The sequence below is a fragment of the Bos grunniens genome, chromosome 20 (genome assembly GCF_055505025.1).
Source record: "Bos grunniens cultivar Pamir isolate PY7600 chromosome 20, Bosgru_T2T1.0, whole genome shotgun sequence".
Taxonomy (NCBI): Eukaryota; Metazoa; Chordata; class Mammalia; order Artiodactyla; family Bovidae; genus Bos; species Bos grunniens.
The window spans coordinates 29988486-30010542 of NC_141184.1; the positions used below are offsets into that span (position 1 = coordinate 29988486).

The window sequence follows — 22057 nt, forward strand, 5'->3', positions numbered from 1 at the left end:
TTACTGACTTTCTCATGAGCTTTACTGCAGCCTTTCTGGAGCCGAGATTGGAGAGGGTTATGAAACATTACATGCCCATGCCCTCTGTTAGTTTCCTATTATTGTTCAAGCAGTCCCGTGAAGGAGGCATCCTTGTTATCCCTGTGGTACAGATGAGAAAACTAAGTCTTAGACAAGTTAAATTACTAGAGCTCTTAAGTGGGCAAACGCATTTAAAGCCAAGTTTGTCTAATGGCAGGGCCCAAGGTCTTCACCAGTGATTCAGCAAATTCGAGTCTTCCTTTATTTTCAAAGGTCATCTGTCTTAGACGGCTTGGGCTGCCATATCAAAACACCATAGACTGGCTGGTTAAACAATGTTTATTTCTAACAGTTCTGGAGGCTGGGTGGGGAAGGGAATGGCAACCCACTCCAGTATTCTTGCCTGGAGACTTCCATGGACAGAGGAGCCTGGCAGGCTACAGTTCATGGGGTCGCAAAGAGCTGGACACGACTGAGTGACTAACACTCCAGTCTGGAGGCTGGAGAGACCAAGACCAAGGTGCCAGCAGCTATGGTACCTGGTGAGGGCTCTTTGTAGTTCACAGATGGCCGTCTTTTCCTTAGTATCTTCACGTGATCGTTGGTGCGTGAGGGGACAAAGAGAAACTTCATGTCTCTTCCTCTTTTTATAAGGGTATTAATTCTGTCATGCGTGCCCTACCCTCATGACCTAATCTAACCCTCATTATCTCCCAAAGGCCCCACCTCCAAACTATTACCTCGGGGCGGGGGCCTCAGGAAATGGATTTCAAGGTGACACAAACATCCAGTCCATGAAATGTCTAAAGAAAACCCTTCCTTGAATGGGGACTTCTTGCTGACAAGTGTGTGTCTAGAGGCTGACTTAGCATCCCAATTTTTTGACTACTCTGTAGTTTCATCAGCCTTCTCTTCCCTCCCTTTCTCCCAGTTTTCAAAATTCTGCCCTACTCATCCTCTCTGTGAGAAATAGTAAAACTGGGAATAGTTATTGTCTTTCAGCAGATTGAACAGTCTTCTCAAGAAGCCAGAGAGCAGGCCCAAGAGATGATCTCAAAATTTATTCCAGCCAGAAGATCCTGTGTTGCTTTGTAAAAGTATAATAATAAGAATCTGAGACTTGGAGTTCAATGAGTGTGTTCCCCTGGTTGATGGTGTGTTTACTGAATGTCGGTGGCTGTTGCTAACCATGCTTTGAAACAGGAGACATGTGTTTTTAATAGAATCACAAGTTTTATGCCTTGTTAAAAATACTGACATGGATGTTGGCTGGAGGAATGAGGCGGGATGTTGAAGGGCTGCTATGAATTCTCTTCTACTGGGCCAGGGGAAGGGGTCTGTAGGAGGACGGCCTGTGCCCTTGCCTTTGCTCTATTTCAGATGGATTGCCCTTCCCCCTCTCGTTCTCTTTTGGAAATGACCACTGGCTACCAGCTGGCCTTCTCAGCTCCACCCATCTGTGGAATAGCAATGGGCTTCATCCTTTCTGAATGGAAGGACGGAGTACTCGTGTTTACTTCCAGAGAAATTTTGGCTTTAATTGTCAAGAACATCCATTGGATTTTGTGGAAAGCCAAAATTACAGGGTGTTTCAAAAGAAATGTAGGCCTTCTTACTTCAAGCATTGCTTCCTGAGTGCCAGGAACAGGGGCGAGGGCCTGACCCACACACAGGATGACAGGCAAGCCTCAGGTTCCCCAATACAACACGCTGCGCGTTGTGTAGTCATCATGTCTACATGATCCCCCGGGACTGCAGCCCGCCAGGCTCCTCTGTCCACGGATTCTCCAGGCAAAAATACTGGAGTGGGTTGCCATGCCCTCTTCCAGGGAATCTTCCTGATCCAGGGATCGAACTTGTGTCTCCTGCATTGGCAGGTGTTTTTTTTTTTTTTTTTTTTTTAACCACTGAACCACTTGGGAAGCCCCTGATACAACACCGGTCCCTAAAGTGATGCCTTCAAGTCCTTCTTAAACTTCAGTTTTCAACACAATATGTGTTCTTGTTTCCTGATGGTAAAGAGATATCTGTTAAAAAAAAAAAATGAAGTCAATTTTCAGCAATTATTTCACCATCCATAGATACTGATCATTGTCTAAGACATTTCTTTTTATTTTTGTCTCTGTCTTTGTAGATATGTAAACAGAATATTTATAAAACTGAGCCTATATGCTAACAATTTTGAATACTACTCCTGTGTCCCCCTCCCCCTACCCAATAACACATGCTGTGTGTCTTCCCATTTCATTAAAGAGCCTCCTTCAGGTGCGGTTGATAAAAGAATGCACAGAACTCCATCCAATGGATACATCACAACTGACTTAACCAGTGCTCTTTGTCTCAGCTCTTTTGACTGGCAGATTTTTCCTTCTATAGAAAACACAGGAATGTTCTTGTCCTTTATTCTTAATTACTTGAAATGTTTCTTTTGTTTGAAGTATCACTGCTTTTGTTCCACATTCAATGATGGATGTGTTGTAGCAATGTAAATCAAATTACTTTTTAAATTCAGAAAAACTCCCCTCATCCCAATTAAGGAACTGGGTGTTGTTTTGTAAAGAGGGCCAGATTTGAAAAATAAAAGAGTGAAAATGGGAGAGAGAATTCTTGCTCATTACTTCATCTCTTATGTAAACCTAGATTGAGTTGTGTGGATTAAGAACATACATTGAGTTTACAATCTGCTCCTAAAGAAGCCTGATATATACATAGGAATGAATGAGAAAATAATCTATGAAAGAATATAACAAGATGTCAAACTATGCAATGAGTGACTGTGTACTAAGGGAAATTAGTAAAAGAAGGGAAAATCCTCACACTTTCTGGTGTCATCAATGACTCCTGGAGAGAGAAGAGATTTGAGGTTGGTCTTAAGTACATCTGGGATTCTAAAAGCTAGAAAGCTACCTTGTATTGAACCTCTACAAGTGCTTGAGACTTTTCCTACAGCATCTAATTTATTCCTTACAGTGGCCCTACCTATTTCCTGTGAAAAGCAATTTGAGCAAAAAACACATTGTATAATAAGATTATAGGTTTATACAGTATGAGGTTGAGAATATTTGCAAATAGAATATGACTGACATAGACACAGAACAGTAAATATTTTAAAAACAGATGCAATCAGGGCAAAGGGAAACAATGGACAGGAAGAAGGTAAGTTCTATGAAGGAAGGATTCTTTTGGTTTTGTTTGCTGCCGGTTCCCACAGGACTGGATGAATGACTGTGTAGTAGTTGTTCACTAAATATTTGCTGACCTAAGGAATGAGTGAAAGGGTTGGCCAGGGTGTATGCCCTGTGTGTGTTTCCAGTGATCAGATAGAGTTTTGACTCTGAACTTCCTTGCTGACGAAACACTTAGGGCAGGTAACGTGTTCAGAAATGACTTCAATTTATAAATAAAGAACAGGTTTAGCAGGTGGTGGGGGCAGATTTTGACCAGGTTATGTCTGGGGACAGTGGGGGCTCTGTTCCAAGGAGCAGGATGCCCTGGGCAGTGGTTTAGAGGGATGGCTGGTGAGTGGGAGAAGCACACTTGACATGTAGGCATAGGGTGAGTGAAGAGGAACCTCCTAACTTGGGCAGACAGCATTGTGAAGAGCTACGAGAGAGAGCCTGGGCAGAAGGCAGATTTACCTAAAAGCAAAATAATCCCACGACCTCTTTCCCATACCTAAACACACTTTTATGGACTGAATAATGCCCTTACGAAGTTTGTATGTTGAAGCCCTCACCCCTAACGTGACTATTTGGAGCTCGGGTGTTTTTGTTTTATTATTGTGTTTTTATGTCTTTGGCTGCACTGGATCTTAGTTGCGATAGTCAGAATCTTGATTCCCCTGACCAGGGATGGAAACTGGGCCCCCTGCATTGGGAGTGGAGTCTTAGCCAGGGAAATCCCTGGAGCTAGGGTCTTTAGGGAGGTAATTAAGTTTAAAAGAGGTCATGGGGTGAATCCTTTACAAGCAAAAAGAGACATTAGGGAGTTCCCTGTCCCCTCTGAGAGTGCATGCAGAAAAGACCTCGTGAAGACCCAGTGAGAGGACAGCAGTGTACAAGGCAGGTGTCTCCCTTGATCTCAGCCTTCTAACCTCCGAAACTGTGAGAAAACACGTCTGTTGTTTAAGCCACCCAGTCTGGTACTTTGCTACAGTAGCTGGAGCAGACTAGTTAATAAACCCGCTATAGAAAGATCAACTCACACCAACCTGGAAAAGGTGAATGCTGGGAGTTTTAGTTTCGAGAAACCTAAAATATCCTGGAGGTTTTCATTTTCAGGAGAGAATTGAAACATTGTCGGTGTGTCCCCGCATATCTGAGAGCTGTCCCACCTCCACTGTGGAAGCAGCAGTGGCCCACAGCAGCCCTCATCCTCAGGGGGATGTGACCAATATGGGCTAGGTGGCAGGGAAGGGCGTGCTCCTATAGTCTGAACCAACCCAGTTCAGTCTCTTCAATTTTGGTCTGGCATTTTTCACCATATCTTTTGCAAACTATTTATCTAAGTCCCTTCACCCTACTCTTCCCCCCCCCAAATATGGCCCCTTCCTGCTTCACTCTGAGCACAGATATAACTCACCCACAATTATAAATTAAAATTGCACATCATAGGGTAGATGGTGGGGGACAGCTGGAGTCATTGCATACCCCTCATTTACAGCATCTGGTCCCAACCATAAATGGCCATGGGGGACTGGTGTCCTAGGGGAGGGGCCACGTGGCGGGAGCCTGGGTGTATGTTTTTCTCTGGCTGTTCTGGGCTTGGATTATGTTTACTGTTTCTCAACTAACTTCTGTAGCCCCCGAATCTATTTTTACAGTGAAATTGATGGCTCTGTTTTGTCATAAGAGGAAAAGGTGTCTCCAAAAATCAATATTTATTTGTGAAGCTATGCTGCCATGTACAGGGTGTGCACTGATCAACTCCGAAGAGTGAGAGTCCTTCCCCTAGAATTGTACCCCATGGTGAGCCTGAGTCTGGGCTTTCACTTGGGCATCAGGCCAAGGTCACATTAGGGTCACCTACAGCTGAGGCCTAACTTTGTGATTCCTTGATGAGACATTAAGGAAAGCCCTCAGCATGGATCTTCTCCTTTCAACCTTCATTTTCTAATGTGGGTCCTGATGGCCTGGGCAGTTTTCACCAATTATTTTAAAATGATCATAGCAATAAGATCGGAGAAGGCAATGGCACCCCACTCCAGTGCTCTTGCCTGGAAAATCCCATGGACGGAGGAGCCTGGTAGGCTGCAGTCCATGGGGTCGCTAAGAGTCGGACACGACTGAGCAACTTCACTTTCACTTTTCACTTTCTTGCATTGGAGAAGGAAATGGCAACCCACTCCAGTGTTCTTGCCTGGAGAATCCCAGGGACGGGGGAGCCTGGTGGGCTGGCGTCTATGGGGTCACACAGAGTCGGACACGACTGAAGCGACTTAGCATAGCATAGCATAGCATAGCATAGCAATAAGATATTGCTATTCCATGGTTCCATGGTGTTTTTCCACAAAGCCATAGCAATAAGATATTGCTATTCCATGGTTCCATGGTGTTTTTCCACAAAGCCATAGGAATAATTGAACTAATTTGATTCCATCTTCTAAAATCATGATGTTTTAGGCAGTAATAAGACCTAGGAAAATTTAACTCTTTTAACTACATCACATCATTTCCTTAAAAGCTGGTTAAACATGAGCCACTTTGGGAAGAGTGTGCACAAGGGAACAGCTGCTGTCTTTGAGTTCTCTTTGTATCTGGGGAAGGAGATTTGGGGGGAAATCTTGGAGAAGTACAGGAACAGCATATGAAGAAAATGGCTTGGAGGTAAGAGGGAGATTCTAGGAAACATAGCGATGATCTAGGAAATTCCTCCATAATGTTTGAAAAAATGCATGTAAGGATCATGAAGTACATTTCATAGTATATACAAACACCAAATCATTGTGTTGTATACCTGAAGCTAATATAATGTTATATATCAGTGATATCTTAATTTTTTTAAAAAAAGGATGCAAACTATTTGGGTTTCCCCTTTGGTTGCAGGACTGTATTTCTATGGTCCCAATATCACTCTGAGACTGTCATGGGGTGATGGTTTTATATGTTTGGAATGAATTACACTAATGAGCCATATGGAGATACATTTATATACATATAAAGCAATGCAATATGGTGGTTCAGAACATGAACTTTTGAGCTGGCTGAACTTCTGTCCAAATTCCAGCTCTGTAGCTGACTTTCCAGTTGAGCTTGTTTCTAAACATCTTTGAGTGCCAGTTTCACCATCTATAAAGAACAGAGATAGCAGAGCTTCCCTCGTCAGATTGTTGTGGGGATTAAAGGATATAACTCATTTGCAGAGCACCTAAGAGAGCATCTGGCATGCAGGGCATCATCATTGGTCATCAAAGCAACCCTTTCCAATGATGCCTTGTGAAAATAGTTATTGCTTAAGGAGCCCTTCCAACCTAATGAGTCTCTCAGGGAGGCCTCCAAGACTTAGTATTCGAGTTGGGGTCAGAACAGCAAAGATTATTTTCAGATTCAGGGTTCCTGCAGGATGTTCACCAGTAAACGGATGTGGTTAGAGGGATCTAGATTTACCTACCCTTTATGTTAGAACAGGAACTAGCAAGGGTCAACCCTTGTGGCTTTGCGAGAGTATGCAATTCAATCTAATTGAAAGGCAGAGTCCATGTAACACTACTAAACCAGAAAATGCGCTGTACCTGATGATCCGTGTGTGTGTGTCAGGGGATGGGAAAAAAAGTTAGATATGGAAAAGAGGATCTTTGTGTTCATACCTCTGGTGCAGTTTTCCTAGAACTCCCAGAAGTGGAAACAAGCCTGTCCTTGACTGTGCACACGTGCCTTAAACCAAGAGTGATTTAAAGGATGGTGCAGAGGCCGCCATAAACTAGAGGGTGTGCAAAGGAAGTGTTTTCCTGAGGCTGAAGTCCTCTTCCCCAAGCTGTCTGTACAGAGAGGCCATGGGTCACCCCTGGACTGACTGACCAGGCCTGGTGTCTGGCTGCCTGTGCTGACTTCATCTTTGACCCGGAAAAAGCCACATTTCCTCTTCAGGCCTCTGTGCCTTCTGCCCAGTGAGCTGGTTGGACCCTGTGAGCTTTCGGGCAGCATGGAGTTTCTTAGGCCGGGTGATTCCTCACTGCATAATAACCCCGTGGCTCAAGCAGGTGAAGGTCGTCTACAGCCATTGTTGTTTAGTCGTTAAGTCATGTCCAATTCTTTGTGACCCCATGGACTGAAGCCAGCCAGGCTTCTCTGTCCATGGGATTCTCCAGGCAAAAATACTGGAGTGGGTTGACATTTCCTCCTCCAAGGGATCTTTCCAACTCAGGGATCGAACCCTTGTCTCCTGCACTGGCAGGCAGATTCGTTACCACAGAGGCACCAGGGGCGGTGCTGAGCTTCAGTAGGTCAGGTGCATCCTCGCTGTTCGACGACTCCGCCTGGTTGGAGCAGGTGAGAGTCATCCACAGTCGGGCTGCAGGCTTTCCTTGGTGGATCTGAACTCACACACTCTCCAGTCCATAGCCGAAGCTGCAGCTCTCAAAGGCATCAGGCTCAGGAGGAGAGGTTTGTCCTTTGTATTTTTTTAGAAAGAACAATGATCAGGCAACAGCTGAACTTTGGAGACTTGAAGTCAGTGATTAACTTGGGTTCTTTAGAAGTCGTACGCGTTGACTTAAAGGGCAGAAGTGGGTGGGGAGCTGAGGCCAGGGTGATCCCAAGCGTGGCGTCTTGCTTGCAGGGCCCTGATTTGTCTTGGATGTGGTCAGGCCCAGGGGACATGCAGGGAACAGAACCGGAGCCCAGAGCCCTGAGTGCTTTAGCTGCCTGTGGACTGGGGCCCAGGCACACATAATCCTGGTTATCTCTTGTTGTGGTACAATCCACTCCACATTTAGTGGCTTAAGTGAGCGATCACTTTATTGTTTATGATTCTTCAGGCCAGGAATTTGGGCAGAATTGAGCTGGGCAGTTTTCTGTTCCACGTGGCATTGACTTGGATCCTTCGGTAAGATGTTCAGTTCATGGCTGGGCTGGTCTAGGAAGGGTTCCCTCTGGTGTCAAGACCTTGGCAGAGCAGAGCTGCAAGGTTGGGCTCAGCTGGGGCCCTGGAGTGCTGTCTTCTCTCCCTTCCTCCGTGACAGATAGTTCCAGGCTTCTCCCTCTCCACCTGGTCTCCCCATGTGGTCTGTTTAGCAAGCTCACCAGGTTTCTGATATGACAGCTCTGGGCTCCTGAGAGAGAGAAAGAGTTGGGATGGAGGGAAGAGAAAATTTCTAATCCTCTTAAAGATTGGGACCAAAACTGACCCAGTGGTGGTGACCTAAATGGGAAGGAAATCTCAAAAGATTGGATATAATTATATATGTAACTGATTCACTTTGCTGTATACAGCAGAAACTAACACAACATTGTAAAGCAACTGTACTCTGATAAAAATTTTTAAACGTTAGTATCAGTATATGATTATATTGGAATTGTATTATTGGAGAATGTTTTAACTGCTTACTGATATGTTAATATGTGTTTATTTTTATATTGATTTTATATCTAACAAATTTTGCAAATTTTTCTTATTTCTGAGAGTATTTTATATATGTATATATCATTTTGGATTTTCCTATGAAAAAAATTAGTTACATTTATATATACATTTATGTCTTCCTTTCAAAAAGAAAGAGCTGGCACAGTGCCATTTCTGCCATATTCCATTGAGCAGTCCCAGAGCAGCTCAGATTCAAAGGAATGGAGGGGTAGACTTTGCCTGTCAACAGAGAAGTAGCATGCACACACAGGAAGGGAAGTAATTGAAGGTGGTTGTCTTTGGGGAGAAGTTACTACAACATCTGTTTGGCACATTTGGGAATACATGGATCCTAGGGGCACATCAGGGGTAATGATGCCCAGAGGGCCTCTGTGGTTGTCAGCATAACTGCCCCTCAAGATCAAGCCTCCTTCTGGTTCCAGGAGTGAGATGTAATGACTGCTATTTTCCTCTTATGTCCAGGCCATCTTGACTCAGTTATCTGGACATGTCCAGCCAGAGTTTACCCCATTCCCTTTCATTCCCTTTCAGGGAGGGAGGAACGGTTCTTATCAGGAGTGCCAACTCTAATTGACTACTGGTGCTTCTTGGAACACAGGGTCGACAGGGGCTCTGAGATCACTGAAGGCTCAGTGCTGTGATGCATTGGTCATGTCTGCCTTGGGTGTGGACGGAGGAGGGCATCGCTTGTGTGGTGGAGATTTACTCTCCCCGTGGGTCTGGCGGCGCTGTGCTCTCACCACAAGGAGACAGGTGTCTGAACTGGCCTCTGAACTTGCCATGTGCTCTCCCACCTGCCCCGCATCTGCAGGGCTCATCTCCTCAGTGCGTGCGTGCTCAGTCGCTTCAGTCGTGTCCGACTCTTTTCGACCCACTGGACTATAGCCCTCCAGGCTCCTCTGTGCATGGGATCCTCCACGCAAGAATACTGGAGTGGGTTGCCATGCCCTCCTGCAGGGGATCTTCCTGACCCAGGGGTCATACCTGCATCTCTTATGTCTCCTGCATTGGCAGCTGTGTTCTTTACCACTAGCGCCATCTGGGAAGGCCCTCCTCAGTGGTTGCCTGCAACTTTCTTGGCCTGAAAGGCCTGCGTCTTCCAAGCTTTGCTGGACCTCCTTAGTTCCCAGATTTCTATAAACTTAAGCTGACCTTGCAGCACCATTAGATACCACTGTGTGTTGTTAATTACTTTTTCATCTGCATACTAATGATTCCTAATTAGGCTGTTAGATAACTGGAGTCGAGGTCTGGTTCTTCTATGCCTTGGTATCCTTTCTTATAGCTCCCAAGAAGTAAGCTGGCATTTCTCCTGATGGTAGTGACTGAAGATGAGCATCAGGAGATAATTTGAATATATTGCATCTATATTTCCTTGTGAACAGGCTTTCAACGGTGGAAATGGGTTAATGCCCACAGGCTCAGCTCTGGGGTTTGCCAGGAGAGTCTGTCTGGCTTGGAAACAAGGGTGTTTAGCAGTGGCCAGAGCAGAGCTGTTGGTCACGTGGCCCCCAGGTGCCGGTTCAGGCTGAGATTGTTGGGCAGCTGTGCTTCTGCACAAATATTTCCTGATGACATGTCCACAGCTTCCACGTGTATCTAAGCTCCCTTGGTCCTTATTGTTGCCTGTTGTTTGAATTATCAGTTGAAAATGCTTAAGTCCTTATTCCGGTAGGTGAATGGGGAGTGGGGTGGGGTGTCAAGACTGCACAGAAGAGAATAGGGCGATGGCAGTGGTGAGAGGAGCTTTTGGAAGTCTTGTGGAAATGGAAGGGGTGGTTAAGCCTCCGTGTTTTTCAACCTCATGCCTCCCAAGAAGACTTTGTTCCCTCTTGTCTCTGGAGGGTTAGTGCTTATCAGATGCTTATGCTTCTGTATCTGGAACTCAAAACTGAGACAGTGGATTTGGCAGAACTCCTTTGAGTTGTGTATTGCTGTCTGGATTCATCTGTGCACATAAAAATTCCTAATGAAGAAGCAGACATCATAATTTATGTTACTTTATTTCTAATAAATTATCTAATTCTTTAGAACCTGGGTTGATCCATGGGTGGGTAGAGGAGGAAAAAGTCAATATCCAGTTTTGAGCAGGGCTCTTAGACACCTGTTTCCTGTCTGTTCCTCTCAGGTCTCAAGTAGAGAGGACTTGTTAGCATTTCTCTGAAATGAGGTTTGTCCTTCCCTGGAGATAAACTCACACCCAGCTGGCATCCCTGAGAAGGGTCATAGGTCTGCAGAGGTCCCCAAGGGTAAATCACACTTCTTCCTGGTCCAGTGAGTCACCTTGTGTACATCCAGGAACCACAAATAATCAGGATAGGTCTTATGATTATTAAGATACAGAGGCAGTTCGTGTTATTCATAATATAGTGAAAGGAGGGTGAGGTCTTCAAGTATATTCTGAATCATCAAAGGAATCATCAAAGGAAGACAAAATTATGTGCAGCCCAGCCATCATGTGGCATGAATTTCATTTTATTGTCTTTATGATAACTGGTCATATAAATATTGTTTATTAGAAAAGCCACCCAGAGAATGTGATTTTCTAGTTGCTGGGAACATCAGCAGTGACGGCTGTAATTTGCCGAGGGTTTGCTTGATACCAGATGTTCTGCCACATGCTTCATGGACCCATGATCTCATGTCATCTCCCTGGATTAATGGGAGCTTCTGCTAGCATCATTAAGAAATAAACATCATGAAAGGGATGCTTGCTTTGTCTCCTTGCTTTGTTGGTTTGCCATGGCTTGGATAAAGTCATTCCTGGAGAGCAAGGGTCTTGGGTTTGATGCAGAAAATGTTAATGGGATTTCTCTGTGTTCTCCCAGACTGTGCAAGGCTCTGCAGAGGTTTTGGTGAAAAAGCATTCTTCTGTTTTCCTTGCTTTTCATTCTTATTCCAAATGCCAACCTTACATTCAATTGGAGACTGCCTGGATCTGGCCCATCTCTGTCCCAAAGCTAGTTTCCCCTCTCACTTCCCTACAATTTTAACATGATGATACATAGAACTAACACATCTTTTCTGTCTTTTGAAGAAGATGTACTTTGCCCTGCTTGGAAAGAATCGGTTGTTAATTTACAGTTACTGAATGCTTATTCACATTTAGCCATCTGTTTAAAAATGTACCCGAGATTTGCTTTACTCATGCATGGTAAGACATGCAGACACAGAAATGACTGTTGTGGTGGGAATTTAAATGCACAGATCCCTGGAAACAGAAGGCAGTCCACTCCTCAAGGAGCCACAATAGGAAGCACCAGGGTTTGTCAAGAGGCAGAAGGAGAGTGAAGGGGAAGTGTGGGTAAATCCTTTATTGTGCTGTTTGTGGAGAGGATTGTGTGAGGCACTGTAAGTAGGCTTAGGATTGGCTAAGTTGAATAATTTCAGCAGGCACTATGCTTCAGGGAATGCTCAAAGTTGTTTGGTACAACTGGAGTGATTAGGTTCCTGGGTGATTTGAGCAGGGATTATGTGTGAGCTTGAAAAAGTAGGTAATTGGGAGATGTGGGTTCTAGATTGGTTGGTTTGCATATGGCAAGTGTGCTCCAAGGCAGATGGTTTGCTATCTCTAGGCACTGGCCAATTTTGGGAGGGGAGGGGATGGTCTCTCCCAAGCCATCAAGCCCCTAAATGCCAGAGCCTCAAGAATACAGAAAATAAGAAAGTATGATCAATATGCCGTTCTTCAAACTATTCACCCAAAGACACAGTGAACACGTATTGAGTGCCAGCTGCGTGTCTGGCCTTGGCAGTTCTAGAGCCAGCTCTGTGCTTGGTCCAGTCCTGGGTGCGTTTATGTTATTACATAAATGCTGAGTGGATGTGCCAGACTCCAGCCTGGAGGGTGGAGAAGTGCCTGAAATGCTGTCTCTACAGTGTCATAGACAGTATAGTTTCTTGTGCCTGAAATGCTGTCTCTAACCTCAAGAAGTATCCAGCTTAGTTGGAGCAGGGGACACATGCTTATTAACATGATATTTGCCATAATAAAAGTTACTATCATCTCTAGAACTTCTCCTTAGAGTCCCTGATACCAGAGAATGACTTCGTGGCCCACCTGGCCATTTAAGGCCAAACCCGAATGACCCAGCCGCCTCCCTGTCCCCACCTACCCATCCCTTTACGCTCCAGCCATCAGGTTCTGTCCACTATTCCCTCTAAAGCTATCGTCCAGCCCGGCCCTCCTCCTCTGTCTCTACAAAGAGAGACACTGTGTGGCTTCACTGAAAGAAAACCACTGCTCCCTACCTACCCCTCCAAGAGGCCCAGTCCGTGGAGGAGGGAGGTCTGGCTGGTAAGGTGGGGGCCTCTCCCCTACCAGGGCCCTATCTGCCCAGAGGCTCCCTTTTAAAATGCTCTGTTTGCCCCAGAAACCACTGTCTCTGGCAGAGGCCTGGAGCCAGCCCAACGCCAGAGACACAGTTTTGAGGTAGACGGTTTGTCCCAGGCCCCTCTCGCCTCCCCTTTGTGTGTCTCTCCTGGTCCTGAGTCCGCATCCACCCTGGGCCTCCCAGAGGGGCCTGATGCCACTGACCATGCAACTCAGTCACGATCGTGGAATTTAAAGGTCACTCCTCTCCAGGGTATTCGTGCCACGGCGAAAGAGCACAGAAAGGAGGGCACGAAGCGTACAAGGAGAGGGTGGCTCTCTAATGGGGCTGTGAGTCAGGAGTCTGGTGAGTCACGGGGGACAGCGTGTGCACGCCAAAGCACAGTGGTGATGGTTCTTCCACTTTCCCGGTTAGGGGTGCAAAGAGCCTTCGAGGCAGGAGCAGGGCCTGGGCCGGGAGCCCAGGGCAGCTCCCACTGGGCGTCTGTGGCTCCAGTTTGTATCTGTTCACTAGGGCTGTCATACCCAAGATGTCACAGACTGGGGGCTTCCGCAACAGAAACGTATTTGCTCACACTTCTGGAGGCTGGTAGTTCAAGATCAACACATTGGCGGGTTTGGCCTCTCCTGAGGCAACTCTTCTCTTTGAATCCTCACATGGTCTTTTTCTTGCATGCCCCTGGTGGCTCTCTTTCTGGTGTGTCCGAATGTCTTCTTATGAGGACACAAAGCACTCTGATGGCCTCGTTTTAACTAAGTCATCTCTTTGAAGGCCTTGTCTCCACATTCAGTGGCATTCTGAGGTACTGGGGGTTAGGGCTTCATCATACGAATTTGGGAAGGACACAATTCAGTCTGCAACAGAAGGAGAGTTCCACAGCAAGTTCTTCAAGCCACAGTCCTCAAAAACCTTCAGGTGGCCAAGACTTTGTGAATCACTGCAGTCCATTCAGTACGACTCGGTGGGTTCCATTATGTGAACTCAGAATACCTTTATTAGCAGGAAGGAGGATGCTGTGTTAATTATGCCATCTAAAGTCCCAGTGAAAAAACTGGCCATGAGGAGGAGGAAAATCGTTAACTAAGCAGACCAGCAGTGTTGAGTTTTTGCTGCATTATTTGCTTACTTACTCAATTATTTTTTCACCCACTGTCCTTGCTGACAAAACAGTAGCAGGTGCCAGAGTTTGAAAACATTCTGAGTGAAAACTTGAAACTGACAAAATCCCGTGTCCTAAATAAATTTCCTGTATGTAATTGGGAAAACTTCCTATTTTTCAGTGTTAGCAATGGAAACCACCAATATGCCAGAGGAGCCTAGTTTGAGAATCACTATGGAAAGCAACATTCCTGTGTGTCTTCTCTAATTAACAGAAAACTTACAGGATGAGTAACACTCTTCAGTGATCACTGAAAGAATGGGAATTTGAGAAAATATTCATTTGCTGTCTGACTTCTCCATCCATTTCTTCATTTATTCAACACAATTGATCTGGCACCTTCAGTAATGCTTACATCAATATTCTGGTAGGCGGATAGGGGATATAAATAACACATGACTAGACAGGAGTCACAGAGAAATGAATCTATTCCAGCCCTGTCTTGAGGACCTCAGTTATCAATTAACAAGGAGCAGAAGCCACTCTACCTGATTTAAGCAGAGAAGTCATTTATTAAAGAAGCTCCAGCAGAGGCAGACTTGGCTTGGAAGCAAAGCAGCCCACCTGGGCAATGCAGTGCTGCAGGGGAGGCCCTTCTGCGCCTGTTGATGGATGGGCGCTGATGGTTGACACTGAGCACAAGACTCTGCTTTAGGACTTTCTGCCACTGCTGTCTCTGAAAGTTGGATGTCTGCTGCCGCATTTGCCAAAGTGGCTTCCGCAAGGCAGCCAATGCTTCTTGCCTCTTACATCCAATTGGCAGAGCCCAGGTCACGTATCATGCCTGTATCATCGATGCTAAGGGAAACTGGGAAAACAAGTTTCTTCCTTCTACCTTCAAAATTTATGAAATCATGCAATGGGAGATTCTGTACACATAGGAAAGATGTCAAAAAGCACCAGGTAGACAAAAAGCAGGCTTCCCTTGTGGCTCAGATGGTAAAGAATCTGCCTGCAATGCAGGAGACCTGAGTTTGATCCCTGGGTTGAGAAGATGCCCTGGAGAAGGGAGTGGCAACGCACTCCAGTACTCTTGCCTGGAGAATCCCATGGACAGAGGAGCCTGGTGGGCACAGTCCATGGGGTCACAAACTGAACAACTAACACTTTCACTTTTTTCACTTTCAGACAGACAGCAGTGTCCACTCTAAGATCCCCATCGAATGGAGGAAACAGATATATGTTCAAAAATTAGTGGCATAAGAGTTATCATCAAGACATCCTTATGGTCTGATGGAGATCAGAGGAAAAGCTGTTAATAGCCTGGGATTGTCATGGAAGGCTTCTTGGAGGAGGTTATTGGTGACTGAGCTTATCTTGATGGGATGAAGCAAAAGGGGGTCAGCTTGGAGCCAAGTAAGAAAAAGATGCTCCCTCTCTGACTTTAAACATACCTGCGCAGTGAGTGTGCCACATTTCAAAAATGAGAACTGATGAAGCAGGAAGAAAAGGCGGATTGGAATCTGAATGCATTAGTGGCGGTCTCTTGTGAGAGTTGGCTGGAAAGCGCTCAGGGCATCCTGCATAGGGCTGTCTGCCGAATTGACTTGGCCTGTGTCCTTTCCCTTCCCAACTCCGCTCCCTTCATATGTCCTAATAGGTTATGGTTTCCAGGAGGAAATATGCTGTGCATTTTCAGAGAGGCATTTTGGAAACACAAAGCCTGACATCAAAGGAGTAGTTTGTTCTTTCTAGGAAAAAAAAAAGTAAAATGTTGCTATAAAAAGTAATAAAGTCTAAAGTAGAAAGTACAAGTCCCTTGATTAGTTTATTTATTTATTTATATATTACCTTTTAGAAAATCTCCAATGCAATCAAATTACACCTGCTTTGTAATTTTTTCCCACTTTCCATTGCTTAGATTTCTTAAAAAGTGAGTCAGTAGCAATGCCTTAATGTTGTATTTTGTCGTAAGTATTTAATAATAATAAGGAGGCTAAGAATGAGGATATTTTTAAGATCATGGTTTGGTTTAGAGAATTGGAATACAGGCCCTCCTTCTCCTAAATCTGTTTCTCTTCTGCATTTTCCCATCTCGGTAAATGGCATCACTTACTAATGGCCTTGGTGCCGAAACTTAGCACCTGGCTTCCTTCCTGCTTCCCTCACCCCACACCCGTCCATCAGCACGTCCTGTCACCTCTGCCTCCATATTCATCTCGGATTGTCCGCTTCTCCTGTGCCCTGTCGCCAGTCTTAAGCAAGGCATCTCCATCTCCTGCTTGCCCATGGTGGACCCTGGCTGGCTGCGTACCATGCCCCTCCTCCTGCCATCGGCCATAGTGGTCACCCCACAGGCACCCTCAGGTTCTGACTCCAGACCCTTGCCTCCGCTCCACACCCTCCTGCTCTCTCCTCTCTAGGGAGTTAGTTTCTTCTAATCTTTTAGGTCTCAACTTAAATGGCACTTCCTCCAAAGGCATTTCCCTGATCTTTTACCTAAATGGTGGCTCCCCCTAACTTGGTGCTTTCTGATTATAGATTCTTGTTATTATTATTATTATTTTTGGTTTACTTTTCCTCTCTCCCTCCTCCTAGAATCTATGTTCTCAGGACATGGGGCTCTTATCTGCCTTGTCCTCTCTGTATCTGTAGCACCTGGCCCCATGTGCTCAGTCAATGTTTCATGAAGGAATAAGCAATCCAGAGCTTTTACGCCCTCTGCCAGAATGCTTCCTGCCCTGTCTTTGAGGAGTGTGCTCCTCCTGGGAGGTTATCATCAGTCTCAGGCCTCTGATAGGCTGCCCAGCCTCCCCGCCCCCAACCCCCGACCTGTACCAGATGCTAGAGGCTTCACTGGCTTGTGCTCGAACCCCGTGCTCAGCTATGGCAGCCGAATAGGGTGACCCACGTTCCATCCTCCCTCTGCTTAGAGACCAGCCCATCTCACAGGTCTCTGCTCCCTGCTGATGAGTGGTAGGTAGGCAATAAATCAAGCAGCCACAGGCTTCCCCTCAGTATGTACAGGGGGGAAAGAGCGTTGGACTTGGAGACAGAAGTTCAGCTTGGAGACCCCCCAATCCACATAGAACTGCGAAACTCTCTCTCAAACTTCACCTTCCTCAGCTACAGAATGAGAGCTGAGGTCCCTGCTCTAGGCTCTCTTTCAGGCCATTAAGGTGATATCTATGCCTTCCTTTGCCACCACCAATGTGGAAGAGTAGAATTTGCCCAGCATTGTTCAGTCGCTGAGTCACGTCTGACTCTTTGCCACCCCATGGACTGTAGCAAGTCAGGCTTCCCTGTCCTTCATTATCTCCTGGAATTTGTTCAAACTCATGTCCATTGAGTTGGTGATGCCATCCAACCATCTCATCCTCAGTCGCCCCCTTCTCCTTTTGCCTTCAATCTTGCCCAGCATCTCAGTCTTTTCCAATGAATTGGCTCTTCACATCAGGTGGCCAAAGTATTGGAGCTTCAGCATCAGTCCTTTCAATGAATAGCATGGTAGGTGTCATTAAGGATGAGAAGGGTTGACTTAAAAAAGAAGAATTAGATCAAAAAAAAGTTGACTACACACAATTTCTGTGCCTTTAGTATATCAGGCAGACCCCTTAACTCACGGTGTGCAGGGCCGGCATGGGGCTGAACCTGGGGGTGAACCTGTATAAGGTTTTGCGCTGTGCCTTCTGCTGTGGTCCAGAATGCAAAAATATCACCATTCAGATACTAAAGAACCAAGTGAGTACTTCCTTGCAAAGAATAGGCATTGACCTTGACAGTCAATAGATTTGACTGGGGCTATATTTCTTCATTTTGGTGAGATGTCACTTGGGCCCTTCTGAAGTGAGATTGATTAAAATCCTTCTTTCCTCCAATTCTGTCTCCTGCTGTAAATATGCAAGGCTGCACTCCATGAAGCTGGGCTCCTGCTCCAAGATCAACCAGGAAACGGTTTCTGACTACCTCTGGGCAGGTGTTACAGCTACAGGGAAATCTAAGATTCGCTCTCTGCCCCAAGGCAGGGTTTCCTCAACCTCAGTGGCTTACTGTGTGTGTGATGGGGTGGCGGGGAGGGGAGTAGTATTCTTTGTAGGGGGAGGGGACTGTGCTGGGCCTTGTAGGACTCTCAGCAGCATCCTCTGGCCTCTATTCACTTGGCGACAGAAGCAATACACACACACACACACACACACACACACACACACTGTAACCACCAAGTATGTCTCCAGATGTTGACAAAGGCCCCCACGGCCCCAAATCCCACCCCTTTAAGAACCACTGCTCTGAGGTAAGTAATTGTCCAATAAATGGGGTAGACGCAATGAATTTTGAGGAGGAGTGTACTTTTAAAAAAATACTTATTTGGTTGCGTTGGATCTTAGTTGCATCACGTGGGATCTCCACTGTGTCGTGTGGGATTTCTCGTGGTGACACATGGACTCTCTCGTGGAGCACACAGGCTCAGTAGGTGCAGTGCGTGGGCTTAGTTGCTTCAGGGAGTATGGGATTTTAATTCCCCAACCAGGGATCAAACCTTCATCTCCTGGATTGAAAAGTGGATTCTTAACCACTGGACCACCAGGGAAGTCCCGAGGAGGAACGTACTATAAGCTGAATACAGAACCCAAATGTGCTTACACGTGTCACCTAACTGGGCATTACAGGGCCCTTGTTTGGGGGTGCTCCCTGGAAAGTGCTAATGGCGGTGGGGAGAGGATGCCGGTTGACCACACCTTGTACGATACTGCTTATGTTATAGCTTCTATCTAGCTTAGGAAATTCAGAGATTTTTTTTCATTCTTCTTGATTGCAAAGATTAGTTTGCCTTAACAAATGCAAGGTCTATGAAAATAAATTTATAAAATAATTTATAAGATGGTTAGGGCTTCCCTGGTGGCCTAGATGGTATAGAATCTGGCTACAATGCAGGAATCCTGAGTTCAATCCCTGGGTTGGGAAGATCCCTTGAAGGAAGGCATGGCAACCCGCTCCAGGATTCTTGCCTGGAGGATCCCCGTCCACAGAGGTACCTGGAGGGCTACAGTCCATAGGGTCACAAAGAGTCAGACATGATTAATAAAAATGTTGGGAAGATTAAGTTAGACAGTGCATGGTTCATACTCAGTCTCCAATTCATAGCTATTTTAATGTATTATTGGCTTATTTCTCTGTCATGTGCTACTTATATCATAGCTATCATACAGTGTATATCTTTCATGTCCTAATAACTTTACTTCTTAATAACTTTACTTCTTGTTGGATGCTTGCAACCACCCTGCAAAATAAGCAGCAGGATACCCATATTACAGATGGAAAAAGTGAGGCTTGGGAAGGTTTAGTATCTTGTCAGGGTCATACAGCATGTGCAGCATGGGGATGTCACTCAAATTCAGATTGTTCCTCTTTTAAGGCCTGTGTTTTCCACTGGAAGGACTGTCAGGTTAAGGTTTCAAGGTCTCTCCCCAGTTGTTTTTATCCATGTGTCAATTTAAGAATAATTTCTTTTCATCTGAGAGTTATTTTTACAAAATGTATCTGTTTTCAATATATGTGGGATCTCTCTTCAAAGTGATTATACATTCTAAGAGGACAGGGTGTATCTTGTGACTCTTTCTATCTCAAGTGTCATACACAGACTTAATGATTAATAAATATTTGCTTTGCGATTCTTCTTCATTCCTAGGTACCTCTAGCAAGATCTCCTCGAGGAGGAGTAAAAACTCTTCATTCCTCTTAAGGAATGGAAATTCTCTCTTACAAGTTAGCACTGGGGATGAATGATTTCTTGTTTGCCCTCTGATTTTAGACACCATGAGGAGCAGCTCTTTTGACAAGACACTTGAATTGTATTGCCACTCACGTCAGTTGCTCTCTCTGCAGGACCTAACTGTGGTACCTGCTGGGGGGTGGGGTGGGCATGTGATTCCAATGCAAGTGCATCTCTGTTCAGCAGGGCCACAGGCAAGGCTTGCTCCCACTGTGATAAGGAGGACAGTTCAGCTAAGAAAGAAATTCCTCCAGGAAGTCAAGCCACCAATAAGGGGGTGTGTGTGTGTGTGTGTGTGTGTGTGCGCGCGCGCGCGCGCGCACACGTGTGTATGTACATACATACAGGAGTTGGGGGAGAAATCTCTTCATCCTATACAACAGACCTCAAGGATCAGTGTTTTCAGGAGTATCTCGGAATGAGTTTCAAGATGAGAAAGTCACCAACTTTATCATGGGAAGGACCATGAAATTCTTTACATTTTATACCACTTTAAAACCTGCGGATCCATTGGTTATCTGGGTTATGTTGATGCATTGTTGGTTCTAGAAGGCTAAACAGGGTTTGATTAAAGGGACACTGGGGTGGGTGTTTGGGTGATGATCCTTCTGACCCAGCCATTTCTTGGCTGAATGAGATAGTTGGTTTTGAGGCCTTGGCCTTCAGCACTGTTGTGTCTTGTCGAGGCTGTGTAACCCATGATCAGACTAGAAGGGTTTCCTTTGCTTTATTTGGCATTTAGGGGAGATCCTTCCTCTAATCTCTGTGCTCCCTCCCAGGGTGATTGCAGGCTGAAAAAGCTTGCCATTTTGGCCCACAGGTGGTTGATTTACATTTGCTTCTTCTGTTTCTACCTGGAGGTTGGGTGTTAGAGGCTCCAGAGCCTTCTCAGGATGGCTGGTGTTTCTGTTCATGATGTTGGTCTTTTACTTTAAATTTTCCAAATTCAGGAAATGACTGGGGGAGGGGGCATGCCCAGTTAGGAGGCCTAGAATGATAGGGCCCCCCTATTCACCAGACAGCCTGGGGGCCCAGGGCAGCATGGAGCCTGCTCACTCAGCATTGGCTTTCTTTTTTTATTAAGGTAAAATTCATGTAAGATTACAATTCAGTGGCGTTCAGTAAATTCATAATGTTGCACCACTGTCACCTCCTCCTAGTTCGGAAACGTCATCATCTCCCCAAAGGGGATTCTGTACCCATCGGTCACTTCCCATTCACCCCACCCTCCCCCACAGCCCCTGGAAACCACTAGTCTGCTCACTGTCTATAGATTCATCTCTTCTGGGTGTTTCATGTAAATGGAATCATACGATTTGTAGCTTTTTGTATCTGGCTTCTTCCATGTAGCATAATGTTTTTGAGGTGCATTCGTGTTGCAGCATGTGTTGGCACTTCAGTCCTATTTGAAGCTGAGTAATATGCCACTGCATGGATATACCACATTTTGTTGACCTGTTCATCTGTCGTGGGACATCTGGGTTGTCTCTGCCTTTTGGCTGCAATGCATAGTGCTGCTATGAACATTCATGTACAAGTATTTGTTTGAATATGTGGGTCCAGTTCTTTGGGGGGTATATATCAATACGTAGGAGTGGAATTATTCAGCTACATGGTAATTCCATGCTTAATTTTTTGAGAAATTAGCATTGGTTTTGACGGTCTAGCCCCATGTCTGCTCTTAGGACCGTTAAAGGGCATTTGGGCTTTCCAGATGGCCCAGACAGTTAAGTGTCTGCCTGCAAAGCAGGAGACCTGGGTTTAATCCCTGGATCAGGAAGATCCTTTAGAGAAAGAAACAGCAACCCACTCCAGTACTCTTGCCTGGGAAATCCCATGGACAGAGGAGCCTGGTGGGCTGCAGTCCATGGGGTCGCAAAGAGTTGGACACAGCTGAGCGACTACCACACACACAAAGGGCCTTTATTAGAATCATGAAATCAGAGCCTTAGAGAGAGTTTTAAAGATGGTTTAATCTCTCTTCTCACCATTCCAGGAAGTCTGTGTATAACAAACTTTATAAAAGCTCCTCCATCCCCTGCTGGCATAATTCTAGGGCCGAGGGGCACTCTGCCTCTCAAGGGTGGCCTGTTAGCTTGCCATAGTTCTGCCTGTAGAGAGGTTTTCACCTGGAATCCATAAACTCTTGGGGTTTATCCACAGATGAGCTTCAGTATTGAGAGGTGGGGGGAGAGTTTGGAACTGTCGTCATTCTTTAAGGGCTTCCTGTGTCACTGCCCTGGAGTCACCCAG

The 22057-nt window shown here is 45.6% G+C and overlaps 1 protein-coding gene and 1 pseudogene across 8 annotated transcripts in view; both read left to right on the top strand.

The window, feature by feature from the left end:
• PDZD2 (PDZ domain containing 2) overlaps nt 1-22057 on the top strand; it is a 404529-nt gene that overhangs the window by 60356 nt on the left and 322116 nt on the right. The gene's annotated exons all lie outside the window — the stretch shown is intronic.
• Nucleotides 17674-22057, top strand: part of LOC147350185 (nucleolar protein 56 pseudogene) — a 56494-nt pseudogene continuing 52110 nt past the window's right edge.